We start from the raw sequence: 21508 nt of genomic DNA, 5'->3' as shown, positions 1-21508 counted from the left end.
TGTTGAGGAAACTCAATTGTTGGATAATCAATTCCCAGAACGGACTGTTGGAGGAACTCATTGATATCATTGCCAGAAAACGGACTGTTGAGAAACTCATTGATATCATTCCCAGAACAACTGTTGAGGAACTCATTGATATCATCCCCACGAACGACTGTTGTGGAAACTTCATTGATATTATTCCCAGAAACAAACTGTTGAGGAACTCCATTGATATCATTCCCAGAACGACTGTTGAGGAACTCAAATTGATATTCATTCCCAGAACGACCTGTTGAGGAAAAACTCATTGATATCATCCCCAAGAACGACTGTTGTGGAACTCAATTGAATATTAATTCCCAAAGAACCAACTGTTGAGGAACTCAGTTGATATCATTCCCAGAAAACGACTGTTGGAGGAAACTCAATTGATATCAATTCCCAAGACCAAACTTGTTGAGGCGAAACTCACTGATATCATTCACCAGAACGACTGTTGAGGAAACTTCATTGATATCATTCCCCAGAACGACTGTTGAGGAGCTCATTGATATCATTCCCAGAACGACTGTTGTGGAACTCTTTGATATCATTCCCAGAACGACTGTTGAGGAACTCATTGATATCATTCCCAGAACAACTGTTAAGGAACTTATTGATATCTTCCCAGAACAACTGTTGAGGAACTCATGAATATCCCAGAACGACTGTTGGGAACTCATTGATATTATTCCAGAACAAACTGTGGAGGAAACTTCATTGATATCATTCCAGAAGCTGTTGGGAAAATCATTGATATCATTCCCAAACGACTGTCGGAGGAACTTCATTGATTATCATCCAGAAAACGATGTGTGGCACTCATTGACTATCCCAGAACAAACTGTTGAGGAAACTCATTATATCATTCCCAGAACCGACCTGTTCTAGAGGAACCTCATTGATATCATTCCTAGAACGGACTTGTTGGTGCGAACTCAATTGATATCTTCCCAGAAACGACTGTTTGAGGAACCATTGATATCATTCCCAGAAACGAACCTGTTGGTGGAACTCATTGATATCCCATTCCCAGAACGACTGTTGAGGAAACTCAATTGATTATCATTCCCAGAACGGGAACTGTTGAAGGAACCATTGATATCATTCCCAGAAACGACTGTTTTGAGGGAACTCATTGATATCATTCTCAGAACATCTGTTGAAGAACCATTGATATCATTCCAGAACGACTGGTTGAGGAACTCATTGATATCATTCCGGAGAAACGACTGTTGAAGAAACTCATTGATCATTCCAGAACACTGTTGAGAACTATTGATATCATTCCCACGAACTGTTGTGGACTCAGCATTGACCTCATTGATATCATTCCCAGAAACGAGCTTGTGTGAACTCATTGACCCTCTTACGCCGAAGCCCTAAAAATCAAAACATCTCCCGTATGCCGGGGCCGGTTTGGAGTGAGCGCGGAAGCGGAAAAAATAATTTTTTCAAAAAATCACAGCGCGCTTAGTTTTGAAGATTAAGAGTTCATTTTTGGCTCTTTTTTTGTCATTGCCTAAAGTTTAGTATGCAACCATCAGAAATGAAAAATAATATCATTATCATATGTAAATAATGCGATATATGGTAGCGAAAAAAAAAATTCATACATAATTGTATTCAAATCACGCTGTGCAAAAAACGATCAAAGCTAACTAGTTACTATTTTTTCGTTGTATTGTACACTAAATTGCAATCATTTTGATATATATTACATTGTAAAACAATAAAAGCAACACCGGAAAAATATTATCACAAAATTATGTACGAATTTGTAACGCGCGGACGTAAAAAAATGTTATTTTCAAAAATTCACCGTAAATCTAAATATTGTTCTAGAGACTTCCAATTTGTTTCAAAATGAAGACAAATGATTGAATATTACGATACTGTAAGAGATTAGAATTGCAGATTTCGACCATTTCGGACGAGTTAAAGTTGACCTAATGTCGAAATTTTTATATATATATTTTTTTATATGCACATATTTTGGAGATGGGAAAAGCTACAACCTTCAATTATTTTGTATTGTATTCTTCATAAATTTGCGCTCATTTTTATATTTGAAACTCTATAAAATGGCTAATATGAAAAAGAGCAAATATTAGGATAATGCGATGTATGCAATTCGGAGACTCGCGGCCGCGAATCGGCACGCGGAGGGAAGTTAAATCTATTTTTTAAAAATTCACCATAAATCACAATATTTTTCTAGAGAGTTCAAATGAAGATAAATGACTGAATATTACTAGGTCGTAAGAGTTTTAGCTTACAATTGCGTTTTTCAACTATTTCGTTAGAGTCAAATTTGACCGAACGTGGTTTTTTTCTATTTATCGTGATTTCTATGCAAATATTTCGAAAAAAGAGAAAAGCTACAATCTTAAATCATATTTAGATGTATTCTACATGAAATTGTGCACATTTTCATATATTAAACTTTATGTAAAAGCTAATTTTAAATGGTGCAAACATTTCGACAATCGCACACAAAAAATTCAGATTTTTTCAGAAGAGTTACCGCGCGGACGTAAGGAAAATGTTTTGTTTTTTTTCATAAATTCACCATAAATCGAAATATTGTGCTAGAGACTTCCAAGTCGTTGCAAAATGAAGGTAAATGATGGAATATTACTAGAATATAAGAGTTTTAGCTTACAATTGCGTTTTTTCGACCATTTCGGTAGTCAAAGTTGACCGAAAGTTGAAATTTTTGCACTTAACGTTATTTATATGAAAATATTTCAAAACTGATAAAAGCTACAACCATGGGTTGTTATTAGTTGTATTGTGCATTAAATTGCGCACATTTCCATATATAAAACTTTATGTAACGGCAAATTTAAAATGGTGCAAACATTAGGACAATCACACGAAAAAATTTATCGGAAGAGTTACCGCGCGAACGTAACGAAAAAGTTTTTTCATAAATTCACCATAAATCGGAATATTGTGCTAGAGACGTCCAATTTGTTGCAAAATGAAGGCAGATGATTGAATATTACTATAATAAAAGAGTTTTAGCTTACAATTGCGTTTCTCGACCATTTCGGTAGAGTCAAAGTTGACCGAAGGTTGAAATTTTTGCACTTATCGTTATTTATATGAAAATATTTCAAAACTGATATTTTACATGAAATTGCGCATATTTTCATATATAATACTTCATGTAAAGGATAATTTAAAATGGTGCAAAAATTATGTCAAAGTGATGAAATAATTTTTGAGATGTGTCACTGATACTTTTTAGTGCGATAAGAAAGAAATTCGCGCTTGAGCGCCTGCGTAGCGATTGTAAACAAAACAACGCCTTGATCCGTGAACTCCCAGCATCCCCCAAGGCGCGTGATTCAAAAGTTTTCAGCTGGTAGACCTATAAGTATTTTTCCGCGAATTTAAAAAAAAAACTTTTTTGAGTCGACGTATGATACGTCCATTCGGCATACGGGAGACATTTTGACTCGACGTTTAATACATCCATTCGGCGTAAGAGGGTTGATATCATTCCCAGAACGACTGTTGAGGAACTCATAATATCATTCCCAGAACAACTGTTGAGGAACTCATTGATATAATTCCCAGACCAACTGTTGAGGAACTCATTGATATCATTCCCAGACCAACTGTTGAGGAACTCATTGATATAATTCCCAGAACGACTGTCGTGGAACTCATTGATATCATTCCCAGAACGACTGTTGAGGAACTCATTGATATCATTCCCAGAACGACTGTTAAGGAACTCATTGATATCATTCCCAGAACAACTGTTGAGGAACTCATTGATATCATTCCCAGAACGACTGTTGTGGAACTCATTGATATCATTCCCAGAACAACTGTTGAGGAACTCATTGATATCATTCCCAGAACGACTGTTGAAGAACTCATTGATATCATTCCCAGAACAACTGTTAAGGAACTCATTGATATCATTCCCAGAACAACTGTTGAGGAACTCATTGATATCATCCCCAGAACGACTGTTGTGGAACTCAGTGATATCATTCCCTGAACAACTGTTGAGGAACCCATTGATATCATTCCCTGAACAACTGTTGAGGAACTCATTGATATCTTTCCCAGAACGACTGTTGAGGAACTCATTGATATCATTCCCAGAACAACTGTTGAGGAACCCATTGATATCATTCCCTGAACAACTGTTGAGGAACTCATTGATATCTTTCCCAGAACGACTGTTGAGGAACTCATTGATATCATTCCCTGAACAACTGTTGAGCAACTCATAATTATCATTCCCAGAACGACTGTTGAGGAACTCATTGATATCATTCCCAGAACAACTGTTGAGGAACTCATTGATATCATTCCCAGAACGACTGTTGAGGAACTCATTGATATCATTCCCAGAACGACTGTTGAGGAACTCATTGATATCATCCAGAACGACTGTTGAGGAACTCATTGATATCATTCCCAGAACGACTGTTGTCGAACTCAGTGATATCGTTCCTGGAGCAACTGCTCTATTCATTTTCAAGGAAAGCAGAGCCATGTGTGACTGCACTCTTGATTCTTTTTATTTTGCTGTCGACTGATACATATTTTTAAATTTGTGCAGTGGTAAATTCAGACCATCTTTATTATTCATATAAAGTTTACATAAACACGCTTTGCTTAGAATTTCAGATAAACACTTGCACAGCCACTACGCACACATAGATACGCATGCGCGCCCGTATGCACACACATACATATGTGTGTGTATATATGTACATAGGCTATATACTGTATGTATGTATATATATATATATATATATATATATATATATATATATGAATATATAAAGTATTTCATGGCACCAGCATTCGCCTGCACTGTGAAAATGAGCCTAATTATTAGGACTAATGAGGGAAATTGGGACCAGACAAAAGTTCCCAGAACAAAACGAAAGACCCGAGTCACGGTCACAATATAGCGGAGAAAATGGCGAATGAAACGGAATGCTGAACACTTGGAGGAGGAGGAGGAGGAGGAGGAGGAGGAGAGGGCGAGTAAAACTAGAGGAGTTGAAGAAGGAAATCGAAAAGGCTGATGATGATATTAGATATTTAGGGAGGAAGCTGTACATGAGAATAAGATAAAGAAATAGAAAGAAAAATGTTGAAACGAGAGAGAGAGAGAGAGAGAGAGAGAGAGAGAGAGAGAGAGAGAGAGAGAGAATATCCCCGTTTTCTCTCTCTTCCATCGTAAGAATAGAGAAATCGAGAAGACCGTACTCGAGCGGGGTCATAAATGTAATCAAATCGAATCAGGGGAAGCGATTGGAGGCTGTCGTCCCTTCCTGCAGAGGAGCAGAGGAATACGAAAGCAGCCACAAAGAAATAGTGAAGAAGGGATGAGGAAAGAAGGACGAGAGAGAGCGAGAGAGAGAGAGAGAGAGATGGTGATGCCGACCGGGATTCTGGAAGCTGCTGCAAAATGGGCTGGAAGGGGGAGGAGCAACACGATGGAGAGAGAGAGAGAGAGAGATGAAGAAAAAACATGAAAGGTAGAGAAGATAGACCCTATTCCCTGATCACACGACCGGAAACAATGGTATGGTGTGGTCGTAATCGAGAGTGGAAGTGTAGCACGACTCTCTCTCTCTCTCTCTCTCGTAAAAGGCAGCAGGAAAACTAAGTACTACCTTTCCCTGCTGGGTTGAAAGTAGGGATTTGGGACTATATATTCATATGTAAATGTTTCTTAATGCTTGTTTGTTAAGCATATACTTTTATATGAAGTTATATTTATATGTACTATGTAAGACGAACTCTGTCACTCAGTGTATGTTTCATTTGTTTTCTGTGCTGTCTTCCATCAAAAGTGAATGAAAAACTTTATCATGAACTTAATAAAAATGTTTTCTTTACGTTGGTGTACTCGAATAAAGGAAAAGGAAATTGTCAACAAATGCATTAAAACTGTTGTTCCCTTCGCTCAACAAGATCTTTCTCTCCTCATAATCATATATAAAAAAATTCTTTTATACTTCTTTGCGTTCAACCATTCTTGTCATTTTTATTATATTTCTATTCATATATTTAACTCGACTACTTTACAGGAGCTACCATTAACATTTAGTTTCTCGTAACGTTCGTTGGTTATATCAAAATATGAGACATTAAAAAAACCGGATTCAGCCTGTGTTCGTGTGTAGTTGCGCGTTAGTGCGAGTACGCTACCTCGCCACTCATTAATTCATGGAAACAGAAACAAATATAGGTAGAAGATATCCTGTTCCCAGGCAGCTGAATGGAGTGAGATGAGGTGGCAACGGGGAAACTGCCATAGTACGAAAATTAAAAAAAAGAAAACGGACCTTCAGCACAAAGCCAGAGAAGTAAGGGATACTATTTGCAGGAAATTAGAGAGTAGTAGAGTATGAAATGGAGAAATACGAAGGGTAACATTAATATACAAATATCTGATATAAAGGTACTGAAAAGGGTTACCATAAACTCAGTGTAAGTAAAGAGGCAGAAAAACTGGAATTCATGACTCGTGACATGAAGAAATAAGGAAATATGGGCTGAGAAGTGAGAATGAAAATATGTGAACCCGTGTCAGGAGAATGTCTACGAAATGAAGCTGGCCATCAGTGCTCCTTCTTTTGTAAAGAGCAGAGCAGCCCTCTGCCAAGGTTTTTTAGGACGTAGAAGTGTCTTATGACTGGAGATTTTCATAATTTGTTATGGCATATCACGGTGTTTTTCTCGCTGAAATTTTCTTTCGAAGAAAATACACCTTCAAGAGTGTACATTGCAATACCATTATTTTGTCATATAAACTAAGATGAGGTGATAAACTAGGATGAGCTGAAATTACATATAAAAAAAAAAGAATCCAAAAGCAACCGATGATATCAATTTGTCTTTTACCATAGGAATACGTTCGTTTGTATCAAGTTACCTTTTCAGAAAAAAAAAAATGTAACCTCCATTGAAACAGAAAACGTAAAGATCAACTATTTTCCACCTGAAGTTTGCGGCAGGAAAAGTTAGTTTCTTCCGTTTGCGTGCAGTAAAAGGGAAAGGTTCGGCGTACGCCTAAAAATTTATATTCGACAAGATTACTTTATTGAGGGTACGTCCGCGTACACATCAGTCGGTGGCTGGTTGTTATTGGCTGATCCCTATTACCGACTTTTCAAGGCAAACTTTAGCTCCAAATTCGAGAAGCACTGCTCAAAATTTTGGCCTTTTATGTTTGCACACATCCACTTCAAAGGCTAGACGACTAACGAAGATAATAAGGATTTCTTTGAAGACCTCAAAGGGAACGAGAGAGAGAGAGAGAGAGAGAGAGAAGGGGGTTGGGGGTGATATGATAACTAGGTGGTCTTGAACCAGTAAGCTTTTTTTTTCTTTTTTACAAAAAAGAAATGAAGAGTATTTAATCGTTAAACATGAAAGTTAAAGATGACTGTCTGAAAGGTAGAATTTCCTCCCCCAAAATTAAGTCAGTTTTTTTACTTACTTAAAAGACTGGTTAAAATTTTGGTTTTGCTTAAGACTTTTTAGAAATCTAGTTTTCCAAAAGTCAATATATATATATATATGTATATATATATATATAATTATATATATATATATATATATATATATATATATATATATATATATATATATATATATATATATATATATATATATATATATATATACACACTATATAATCACAACGTGACCTCTCCTTGTCTTGAATATGGTATCGCGAGTTCGTTTTCCGCTACCAAACATCATAATTTCTTCATATTTCTTTTAATTTGGATCTTAAGGCTTTATAGTGACAAGCGTATCCAATAAAGCACGAAGAATTCGAGAAGTTAAGAGGGCATTGTGATTATTGTAATTACATAAGTATCTGGTAAAAAGGACCAGTAGACCAGTAAATACTATATATGTGTGTATGTATATATGTGTGTGTGTGTATAAAGGAAACGCCAGTATATTTCTCACTCGCTTACACGTCGTTGGTCTTGGGTCTCATTGTACCCTATGGCTATTCTCATCAAACAGTAAATATATCATATTGATGTAGACCGAAAAAACGACGAGTTTCATTGAACTATCAATGTACGAATAAGAGAATGAATGACTTTTGGTAAATACTCGCAAAAAATCTAAATAGAGAAAATCGGTCAAGAAATGAAGCGCAACGAACAAAGTTGTTCAGTGCATCTCCTAAACTAAAATTCAATTCCTTTCTTCATAAAATTTGATCAAACAATGGAAATTGCACAGAAGACTATAACTGAAGTGACGAGAATGAGAATGACGAGAATTGTTATGATAGTAGTGTAAATACAATGATAGTGAAAATTGTTACAATTCCTTGCTGATGAGCTGGAATTTGTTACCTGAAATAAATGTTTACCGCTGTGGGGCAACTGAAAGCTAATATTCAATCGATATTATATCCCATCCTTCTTCACCTAAATGGACGTCCATTAACATTTTAACTTTCTCTCTCTCTCTCTCTCTCTCTCTCTCTCTCTCTCTCACACACACACACACATTCACACACACGTACAATTGCTTGGCTATGTTTTTGTATGTCTTATTTCGATATAAACAAAACAAGCTTTATGAGAAATCAGAAGTTAAATTTAGGTACTGAAAAGTAATGTGATTCAACCGAATGTAATAATTAGTCTAGTGAAAATTAATTCACCCCAAAGATATGAAAGAGAAGATAGAACAAGGATAATTAAAACAAAATAAATGAACGGAAAGTGAAAAGGAAGGCACTTGTTTGGCATAGGATGACATATGAAGTGAGAAACATCTTGTTGAACGAAGCAATCAACTGTTTCAATTCACTTATTCGCTTTTGTCCTCTGCATTTATTCAAGTTAACTGACCAAATGAAAACATTTACATAAAGGCGAGGATAGCTAAAGTCTTCATTTACCATTTATGGAAGGCGGCACAGAAAACAAGTGAAACTTACACTGAGTAACAGAGTATGTCATATCTATATACATACCCATACCTACGTACATACATACATACATATTCATACGTAAGTATTTGCTTAAGATATGATTTGTTTATCATCATTGTTAAATGTAGAAAGTCTGCTCGTAAACAAATTAAGGAACATTTACACATAAATGTATAATCCCAAATCACTACTTTCAACCCGGCAAGGAAATATAGTACTTAGTTTTTTGCTGCCTTTTAAGTGAGAGAGAGAGAGAGAGAGAGAGAGAGAGAGAGAGAGAGAGAGAGAGAGAGAGAGAGTCATGCTACACTTCCACTCTCGACTACGACCACACCATACCATTGTTTCCGGTCGTGTGATCAGGGACCTGGGACTATCTTCACTACCTTTCATGTTTTTTCTTCATCTCTCTCTCTCCATTGTGTTGCTCCTCCCCCTTCCAGCCCATTTTGCAGCAGCTTCCAGAATCCCGGTCGGCATCACCATCACTCTCTCTCTCTCTCTCTCTCTCTCTCTCTCTCTCTCTCTCTCTCTCTCTCTACCGTCCTTCTTTCCTCTCTCTTTGTTGGCTGCTTTCGTATTCGTCTGCTCCTCTGCAGTAAGGGACGACAGGCCCCAATCATTTCCCATGGATTCGATTTCATTACATTTATGACCCCGCTCGAGTACGGTCTTCTCGATTTCTTTCTTCTTACGCTGGAAGGCACAGAAAACGGGGATCTCTCTCTCTCTCTCTCTCTCGTTTCAGCATTTTTCCTTCTATCTCTTTTTCTTATCCTCATGTACACGTTTTTCATTAATCATCCAATATCACCATCAGACTTTTCGGTCTCTTCTTCACCTCCTCTAGTTTTACACGCCCTCTGCTCCTCCTCCTCCTCCTTCTCCTCCAAGTGTTCAGCATTCCGTTTCATTCGCCATTTTCTCCGCTATATTGTGACCGTGACTCGGGTCTTTCGTTTTGTTCTGGGAACTTTTGTCTGGTCCCAATTTTCCCTCATTACTAATAATTAGGCTCATTTTCACAGTGCAGGCGAATGTTGGTGCCATAAAATACTTTATAAATTCGTATATATTATATATATATCTATATATATATATATATATATATATATATATCTTATATACATATACACACGTGTGTGTGGGCATGCGGACGTGCGCATGCGTGTCTGTATGTGCGTAGTTGCTGTGTCTGTTATGTTTGCAAATGTATATCTGAAATTCTCAACAAAGCGTATTTATGTGCTTTATATGAATACAAAGATGTTCTGAGCTTATCCCTGCGTATATATATGTACACAATAAAATGTTTATCAGTCGACAGTAAAATAAAGAGAATCGGAGTGTAGTCACACGTGGCTTCGCTTTCCCTGAAAATGAATTAGAACAGTTGTTCCGGGAACGGTATCACTGAGCTCCACACCACCAACGGATGAAGACTCGTGTTCTGGAAGCGAAACAGATTAAAAGGGAACTGCCCCCCACGAAAATATACGCAGAACTATGTAAAGCTACGTTGGGTCCGTTCACAGAATCTAGTTATTTTCCTTTTAACTTAGTTTCTGCTTGCCTATACCTTTCGGTGCAAACACGCACACCATAAACACAAACGAACACACATGCACACAAACACACATACATACATGAATACATTTTATACTATTATATATATATATATATATATATATATATATATATATATATATATATACATAATAGAATGAATAGGCAAGTTTTACTTATTTAGATAAATTTGTATTACCTACGTTTTGATAGGCTTTTAATAACGGCTATTTGATTTTTTTTTATTCATTGCAATCAAGGGAATCCTTCTGTCATATAGATAAGGTCCGAATACTTTACAGAACTTGTGTAAGTAGCGAAATATTGGCTGAAATAGGTTTATTAATAACGAAACCAAAGCAACACAGCGGGTCTTGGAAAATAATATTAAGTAACCTGATGAAGAATTGTGTTCATTTGAAGAAAGTGGTACAGTTCACCTTAAGGGAACAGAAGGAACAGATTGACTGACAGTTTCCTGGAAATTACCAGCTTGTGAAATTGGAAGGCAGAATTTGGTAGGATTCCTGAGACTGCCTTACAAAAATCGATGTCCATCCATAACCCCTGTTTGCAGGGTTCGAATTTATAGGGATTTTTAGCATATGGGAATACATATTAGGAGTGACAACGATGCAGCTTTCAGGGAGAAGGGACCTCATGGGTATCCCTGTCTCTTTCCCTCGGGTGTGCCACGATGATCAGTACCCAGGGCCACATAAGATAACGTCCATACGTACAATAAAATAAGTTACTTCTCCAACCGCTGATCTTTTACCAGTTTTGCAGAGGGTGTCCCTAGATCATTTGTACTGTTTATAATTTGAAAAGGTACAACCTACTTCAAGTTCTACTCATACTCACTGCCTCGGCTACTTTCATTTTCTATCACTGTATCTCATAATTTTCTATGTAAAACCATGAAAAGCAAAACACTGAGAAGTGTCTTCAAAGAAGACATAACCTCTTATTTCGATGTGGTGACAGTTTGAAACTGAAGGAAGATGAATAGAACGGTCATTTCATGAAAATAAATTATGTGGTCAAACAATATTAAGAAGAAATCTAATATTGACAGTGAAACGTTCATCCCTAAAACACCGACAGCCTTCACACCTTGTCCCCATTTTCACAAAGAACAGTGTCTGACATATTAGGTATATATCTAGATACAATTAGACCCACGCAGTTCCCCTTGGGGTAGCACGTTCCACTCAGTGATAAATGTACATTTATTAGATAACAGAATCTTCTTATAAATCACATCACATTGCACCAGATCCAAGAAAAGGATTTTCTGCTTTGTTATCATTGTGGAGGAATAATTACAATGTATCCTCCTTAATTAATACTTAGATTTTTAAGCAACAACGTCAAAAAGATGGAAATACAACCCAAAAAAATTTGTTCAGAAAAATATGACATTGTCTATGGAAAACGAATTAGACATTTTTGCCAGTATCCATAACAAAGATTTCAGGACTGAGTAAAAATCTACCTAGTAACGGCATCAGATCTGGTATAAATCTAAGTATTGCTATACAATAAATTCAGCATTTAGAAAACAAGTAATCGAGAAATATCTGAACAGTTTGAGTAAGAAATGTTATCAGCAGTTTATTAACGTAAAGAATATGCTATTGTTGTAAAATGAAAATCTTGGCATATTGAACATATTGAAATAAAAGTTTCTGGTCGATAAAATTTCATTTATAGTCAAAATGAAATCGAGGTTCTGTATGGCAAGAAAAAAAGTGAAATTAAAAATATCTCTTCGGAATCATACAAAGGGAAAAATAAAAGGAAGAAAACTTTTAACTCGGGAAATGTTCGTGCCATCCCCTCCTCTCTCGACAATTTCCTATCTCAGATACAGCATCTCGGTGGCAACCATTTGTTTATATGGTATCAGTAAAGCATCCAGAACGATGCTACAAACTTGGAAGGATGTCAGGGTTTTGCAGAGATGCTGAAATAATAGCGGAAAGCCTCGAAGGGACCGATATAAAAGTGATACAAGAGGACAAAGATTTCTTCTCTCTCTCTCTCTCTCTCTCTCTCTCTCTCTCTCTCTCTCTCAGACGTTAGACGTTACAGAAACCTAAATTTCATTTGTACATACATGGTGATTGTTTATAGCATCTAGTCATCTGAAGTAATCACTGTCATTATTATTGATACACACAAAAGCCTCTCTCGAAATTAGAGCAATACGAATAATGCAAGCAAAAAAAAAATATCTATGATTCAAATGAACAACCCTCTTTTATGAACATTTACCTAAGGTTTCAAAGACGGCGCCTGAATTGTATGGTGCTTTTACGTTGCATGGAACCAGTGGTTATTCAGTAACAGGACCAACGGCTTTACGTGACTTCCGAACCACGTCGAGAGTGAACTTCTATGGAATGGCCGAGAATCCAACCCGCGACCAACTTGGTGGGATGCTAATACCATACCAACCACGCCGCTGAGGGCAGCGCCTAGATTAACTTCCCCCAACAGCATTAACAAATATATTGAAAAGGCAGTACTTCAGATTCGGCAAAATTATTTTTCCTATCAAAAGTATTGTCATCTTGATTCATCTAAGAGTGAAAATCAAGGAAATGCGAAAATAATTAATACAAAGGTCATTCACTCCAACAACGTCTTTTAATTTAAAGGACTGCATCTGCCATTTGTGTTAAAATCTCATTTCCTTTTTTGCAAACCTGGGTGAAGTCTTGATTAATTAACAAACACTTTTTGTTCACATCTTAAATTTTAAAAACTTTTCGCTTGTGGATGCCGTAAGTTTGTCTTTGCTTACCTTTTGGTGTACTTTCGTTGTGTTTAACCTTTGTCAAGATGGTGATTTTTCTTTAGTTTGTTTATTCGTCTGTCTGCCAGTTTGTTTGCAAGGTTAGACGTTTTTAGGACGATTACGGACCAGAGTAGGTAGCCATATAATTTGAGTTAGGTGGGAATCTGTTATGAACGTGTCAAGAATTTCGTGATTGAAACAGAAAATATTTGTAGAACTTACATGAAGGAATAGAAAGCAGCTTCTTTCACAAAGTTATTGTTCTATTAGTTACCTATATGTGCTAATCTCTCTTTAATGACATAACTACAATAAAAACGGATGAAAGTGATTAGTGTGAGACCGAATGCATTATGAAATAAAAAATGGCACCCTCATTTCGTAACCTTAGACATTAAGCGGGAAGAAAAAACAAGGGAGATATTTGCCAGAATCCTCTACAATTCCAAGGAGAGCCGACAGCATTATCACATTAGCGCTTCTTGACTTCTCACGAATACAGTGGCGTTCTGAAAGGCGTTATAAGGATTATGGCCTTTACAAAGCCTACTAATTAAATTAAGAGGACAAAAAAGTTTACTTGATTTTCGCTCTTACCCTGAAGAGGGGAAGATTGGAACGGGAGGACCTCAACACCCAGGAAGCTCGTTGGTTAACTATCAGAAAGTTTAGCTTTCGGGGTATGATTTTCGCGACTTGATGTCCTTCCACTTCCCAGATTTTACTACAGATTTCAAATTTTCTTTATACCTTGCTAGAGTAATATAACACTTTCACGTAAATCGGACAGCTTTCTGAAAAACTTTGGAATCGCGAAACCAAATATTGCTTTCAGAAGCCTCGACAGCCATTTCGCAATTAACAGAGTCTGAGCTTCACAGAGCATTGTCACATGGTTCTCGCTGTGTTCTGAACAGAATGGAACACACGCCAAGTCAAGTTACCTCATCTCTCATTCACTCCAAGAAAAGTCAGTCATCCTAAATCTGAACAGATCAGCGACTCTACCTTATACCTTTCCCTGTGATGACATAAGGGTAAATACGGAGATATTATATAAAATATTAGAGAAAATAGTGGATAAATATATACCGAAGAAGAAAAGTAAACATCAGTCATGCATACCAAGAGACAGAAGGATCTTGTTCCAGAAAATCAGAAAGTGGAAAAAAGGTCTTGCAAAAGAAAAAGAAAAAAATGCATGGAAAGTTATAGAACTAAAAAGTAAGATAGAAAATGCAGAACAAAAGATTATACAATCAAAAGAAAATGAAAAACGGGACTTGGAAGAAAAAACCCTATTAAATATCAAGCAAAACCCCAAACTATTATACTCATACGCGAAAAAGATGAATAAAAGAAGAATAGAAATAGGCCCCCTAAGAATTGAAGGGAGATTAACGAATGAAAAAAAGGAAATTTGCAACATACTGGCAGAACGATTTAAGAGAGAATTCACCCCTAGAATAGATAATGAAGATAATGATATAGAAGTAAGGGACGAAAATAGTGAATATTTAGCTGACATAGAAATTAATGAAGCTGATATTGTGCAGGCAATTAATGAAATTAAAAATGGAGCTGCTGCAGGGCCTGATGGAGTCCTGCTATTTTGTTAAAGAAAGTAGTTCATTCTATCGCAAAGCCACTTGCAATATTATTAAGACAAAGTGTAGATAGAGGCAAGATTTATGATGAGCACAAATTAGCATATATCACCCCTACTTTCAAAAGTGGATCAAGACTAGAGGCAAGTAATTATAGGCTTGTGAGTCTAACATCACATATTATGAAAGTGTATGAAAGGGTAATGAAGAAAAATATTATGAAACATTTAATAAAAAAATAATTTGTTTAATATAGGACAACACGGTTTCGTACCCGGAAAAAGTACACAAACCCAACTGTTAGTCCACCGTGAGAACTATTAAAAAATATGAAAAGCGGAAATGAAACAGATGTGGTTTATCTAGACTTTGCAAAAGCTTTTGACAAAGTAGACCATAATATTATTAGCAAAGAAAATTAGAAAACACAATATCGTGGATAAAGTAGGAAGATGGTTAAAAGAATTTTTACACAACAGAAAACAGATAGTTATTGCAAACGATGAGAAATCGGATGAAACCAAGGTAATATCCGGTGTGCCACAAGGTACGGTGTTAGCTGCGATACTGTTTGTTATTATGATTGACGACATAGACAGTAATGTTAAGGATTCGGTAGTGAGTAGTTTCGCTGATGACACAAGAATAAGTAGAGAAATTACTTGTGATGAAGATAGGAAACGGGCTCTACAAAGAGACCTTAACAAAGTATATGATTGGGCAGAGGTAAATAGGATGGTATTTAACTCTGATAAATTTGAATCAATAAATTATGGAGACAGAGAAGGAAAGCTATATGCATATAGGGGACCTAATAATGAGACAATCACAAATAAGGAAGCAGTTAAAGACCTTGGTGTGATGATGAATAGGAACATGTTATGCAATGATCAAATAGCAATTCTTTTGGCAAAATGTAAAGCAAAAATGGGAATGTTGTTACGGCACTTCAAAACAAGAAAAGCTGAACACATGATTATGCTTTATAAAACATATGTTCGTAGTCCACTTGAATATTGCAATATGATATGGTACCCACACTATCAAAAGGATATTGCACAAATAGAGAGTGTACAAAGGTCCTTTACAGCTAGAATAGAAGAAGTTAAGGACCTTGACTACTGGGAAAGACTACAATCCTTAAAATTATATAGTCTAGAAAGGAGAAGAGAACGCTACATGATAATTCAGGCATGGAAACAGATAGAAGGAATAACAGAAAATATCATGGAACTAAAAATATCAGAAAGAGCAAGCAGAGGTAGATTAATAGTGCCCAAAACTATACCAGGAAAAATAAGGAAAGCACACAGGACATTAATCCACTACGCACCAGCATCGATAATGCAGCGTCTATTCAATGCGTTGCCAGCTCATCTGAGGAATATATCAGGAGTGAGCGTAGATGTGTTTAAGAATAAGCTCGACAGATATCTAAACTGCATCCCAGACCATCCAAGATTGGAAGATGCAAAATATACCGGAAGATGTACTAGCAACTCTCTGGTAGACATTAGAGGTGCCTCACACTGAGGGACCTGGGGCAACCCGAACGAACTGTAAGGTCTGTAAGGTAAGGTCTGTCAGGCTTTGGAAATCTGTATCTTCCGTTCTCCTGACTACTACATATTTCCTTCAAAGATTGGAGCGGCAGGTCTTTTCATGGGTTTCATTGATATGAGTATCTTTGTGTAACGACCAAAACATTTTCTGTTTAACCATGAAATGGAAAGTCGATTATTTGTATTTGCAGTCACAAATATAACCTAAACTCGACCCTCAGCGAATTTATTCCGGAGGGGGATGAGACTAGACTAGAGCGAGGATCATCCCTCTGTTTACTTATGAATAAACATGCGAATGAATTGATGAAGGGAAAGGGAAAATCAGCTACGCTGGGATTAGTGCTGAAAAGTATTGATGGGGGAATAACCATATAAATAATGATTAAAAGAACACAAAAGCCGTGTGATTTGACGATGTGACTCCCAACACGAAACAAGGAACTCGATACGAGTTGTCCTTGGGGTCAGAATCCGAAACAAAGACTTGATGATGATTTGATAACGAGTCATTAATTAGAAAACAAAGTCTGTATTTCCGCGATTATTAACCTTGAGGACAAATATAGAGCACGTGCATAGGACATTCGGTAAACGCTAATGATTTAGTTTGATATTATAAACATTTTTAAACGTACGTTTGTATCTATGTATATGTACATATGTGTGTGACTCAGCGTTTTCCCACTCCGAAACTGCATATATGTATGTATGTATGTATTTATGTATGTATAATATATATAATAATATATATATATATATCGTATATATCTTATATATATAGATATGTATATATATATATATATGATAGAGAGAGAGAGAGAGAGAGAGTTCAGGGATCTCCAGTGTCATTTGGATCTTCATGACGTGGCGGAAAAACATCGTGACATACAAACAAATATCGTCTAGCAAGAACGTGAAGCTGCCGGCACGATCAAAGCTGTTATTCTAAGCCCTGGAAACACTCTTGTTTCACAAGGCAAATATACTCAGCCTTATTCCTCATGCCAGTGTTCATCCGGAATATGTCAAAACCGCACCAATAGCTGACAAACATGAATAAAAGCTGTTTGAACCAAATGCCATTGTTGGCCAGTTTAGGAGAAGAAAGATGATTAACATTTGCAACAGTAGAAAGCAAATCTGGAAGATCATAGACGAGACAGCTAATCTAGATAAAAACAGAATCTGTGGGGCCAGATCCTGGTGTTCACCAGATCTTGGTGTTCACCAGGCCAAACAATGACGTTAAGCAGAAAAATACAATCAAAAGCAATTCATTTTATTTTTATTTCCGGGGTACCCTCGTACATGACAGGTCAGTTCTTCCATGTATTGACTGGTCCAACCATACTGCTTGTTAACATAAGAAGCTGCAGAAAATGGGCGCAGGAAATCAGAAAAAGCTGTAACTGTCAGCAGCTGAGAAAAGATTCCCGATAGTTGACGGAATGGTGGTGGTTTACAGAATACAGTTAAAAGATTATAGTTATTCAAGACTGTATAAGATCTTGGTTATTATTTTAGTGAGGAAATTACAGACCTAAAAGGAACCTTGGATAAATTGCAGTTTAGGCTTTCAAACAGAAAACTAGAGACTGACAGATAACAAGGGATATGAATACAACCCACCCTCCAATGAAGCACTTATCAACACAAAAAGAGACAAAATCAGACCTCGATCAATATCTAGTAAAGACATTTTGCATATTTCAGTGTTTAGAAAAAATTAAGTCTCTACACCACCAGCACATCATAGCAGAATTATCAACGAGAACCTGCTTTTTGAAGATAAGACTCATGAAGAATCTTTGCTCTGGTTATATAGTTGTCTGCAACCGTTCCTTAATGTGACCCTAACTTGTTACTTATACCAAAAAGTGTAGAAGATGCGAACAATTGTGGTGTCAGCACTGAATGAGGCAAGCGCAATGGCTGTCTTTCATGGTTTTATGGAAATTGACACCACAAGATGATTCGTAGTATTAGGAAAATGCAAATGATTGGAGCCATACCTAAAAGCTGAAAGTGATGTCACTGACACAATGATAACGCTCCCACCTGAAGATTACTTGGCCCTGGCAACAAGAACAGAATGAGGAAATTTGATACTGGTGCGAGGTAGGAATTTAGAAATGTCATTCTCCGTCATAACAATATCTCAACATTTTGCTAAAGGGATCAGTGTGACCTTTATGCATATTACAAAAGCATTTACCACAGTCAGTAATTTATCGAGAGTAATATTGATTTTAAAAAATCCATAAACAATACGAGAATATTTACATTTGCATTATCATTTTGGTTTTACTTTAAATATTAAAGATGTATGCGAGACCTTCTGCTTCAGTGCAATTTGATTTAGATTTCAACACTAGATTCAACGTGATTTAGCATTGCCAGAGCATATATATTTTTCGAAACTAGTGCTTGGCATACAACAGTTGCTGAGACTCTCTCTCTCTCTCTCTCTCTCTCTCTCTCTCTCTCTCTGTCTCTCTCTCTCTCTCCCCATACATACTATCATATAAAGTGTGGTTCCCAACTACTGTACGTCCCACTTTTTGACGCAGGTGTGGAAAACCGTCGTATTTGCAGAATAGTAAAAGGATTGAACGAAAAAGTTTTCGTTGAGCCAGTGTGTAAGAGTTTTACTCTGCTAATTCTTTGCAAAGCCAAAAGCTACAAATTTTTTGGTATTGTTCACAACAATTCTGGAACGTTTCGTTTTTCGGGGAATATGGTTTTCCTACAATAATTCTTATCTGTAATATTAAGAGATGATGACGAGTTCGCACATTTATATTTTTTACTTAACTAGAAAGTCATTGCATGTTAATACTTCTCGTCAAGTAATGGTCCATCTCATCATTGAAATTTTAATAAAAATCTGTATTAGTACTACTACTACTACTACTACTACTACCACCAATACTCACGTCTACACTTCTTGTTAATGATAAGGCTAATATTTAACGGTAATGAAATTGTATCGTTTCAACTTTGGGGTTAAATTGATAGTATGTTTGCGTCGCTCAAGTTATCACAGGTACTCTCTCTCTCTCTCTCTCTCTCTCTCTCTCTCTCTCTCTCTCTCTCTCTCTCTCTCTCTCTCTCTCTCTCTCTCTCTCATTCCTTTTGAAGTGTTAATAGAAACGTTGTTCAACTAGATGGCCATTTAGGATCTGCCCAAACTCAAACCAAAACTCGAAGCCAGTTATCGTAACTTTAGCAGAAAGGTTCAGTTCAAACTCCGGCATTGGTTCAAAGCACAGTGCAACAATCCATGCAGTGACTGAGTACGCAAAGATACAATCACCAATCATTTATGCCAGTCAGAGGCAAGGCCATAGTTTACTTATGCTTTACTCTCACATAACTTTGGCCTTTTAATTCAAAGAATTTATCGGCTAAGTTTTCGTTGGTAAATTTGCCTAAAATCTGCAAGTCTTTTCAATATTTTTTTCATACTGGTGGTCGGGCGAGCTTTTTGCAAATAGATAGTAATAACACTAAGTTGCTAGGCATGCAGTTGCGTGTCTGTGTATTTATCACATATGCGTTTGTGTGTGTGTGTGTTTATGCGTACGTGTGTATATGTATCTATTGATAAATATTTGTGCTTTACAAAGTCCGTTTTTGGTAGAAATACAATCCATACGAAACTGAGCTTCAAATTCTCAGTTTATTCAGTAAAAGCGGATTACACTCGAGTGTTACTTGTGTACCCGGTATCCGTTCTCCCAATCCCCAAATGTTATTCACGCTACCACATACGGAGGAAAGCAACAAATGTTGAATGAAGTCAAAGATTGATAAACCAGATACAAATAATGGGAGGAATGATGTATGTAACCTTACATAGGAAAAGCACAAGTGTAACGCTAATACAACCATGACGGAGCCTGGAAAAGTCTAGAGAAAAAAGTAACGGAAATAATAGAGAAATTAATATTTGTAATATGTATATATATATATATATATATATATATATATATATATATATATATATATATATGAGTCATATCACATTACCGTGATGTGATTCATATACATACATCGAGCTACAGATGTCCCTTATATTTAATTAGCTCTTATCGACTAAAAAATTCCCCTTCGGTTAACATATAGGAAAATATATTAATTCCGAGGTAGAGCGAATTAGATATTAAAGGACATTATATATATATATATATATATATATATATATATATATATATATATATATATATATATGTGTGTGTGTGTGTGTGTGTGTGTGCGCGCGCAAGTGATTCTCTCTCTCCATCCATACATAGTAGCATATGAAGTGATGATCATTACTGTACATCCCACCTTGTGACGCAGGTGCGCAAAACCGTCGTATTTCCAGAATGGTAAAAGATTTTTTTTTTTTTTTTTTAATTTTCGTTGAGCCAGTGTGTAAGAGTTTTTGTTTTGTTGATATTTTGCAAAGCCAAAAGCTACGAATTGCTGGGTATTGTTCGTTACCATTCTGGAACATTTCAATTTTCGGGGAAAATGTTTTTCGTACAATAATTTTTATATACATGATTAAGGTTGATATGGACTTCATGTATTTATGTATTTTTCCCCCTTAACTAAGTCTTTCCACGTTAACGATTCTCGTCAGGTGATGGTCTGTCTCATCAATAAAATTTAATAATCGTCGCTACTAGTATTCCTATCATCATCATTATTAATTCTACGGGAACTATAGTGACGTGAGTGCTCCTCATATGGTGCACTGCAGGCATTTCTAAATCTTTGCAGCGCTAGCTACACCCATTTTTAGTTATTTCCATTTTTCAGTATTGCGGTGTAATCACTCCTACTCAAAATTGAGGCCAACATTTATTGGTAATGAAATTATCATCGCTTCAGCTTTAATGTTAAAATAATGCGTCGTTCAACTCAACCGGACAGGTCAGTCTAGCCAAGACTGGCATTAAGCCCCGTCAGTCTGCGGTGTGTGTGTGGG

Source organism: Macrobrachium nipponense, chromosome 21 (assembly GCF_015104395.2).
Source record: "Macrobrachium nipponense isolate FS-2020 chromosome 21, ASM1510439v2, whole genome shotgun sequence".
Lineage (NCBI taxonomy): Eukaryota > Metazoa > Arthropoda > Malacostraca > Decapoda > Palaemonidae > Macrobrachium > Macrobrachium nipponense.
This window is presented reverse-complemented; position numbering follows the sequence as displayed.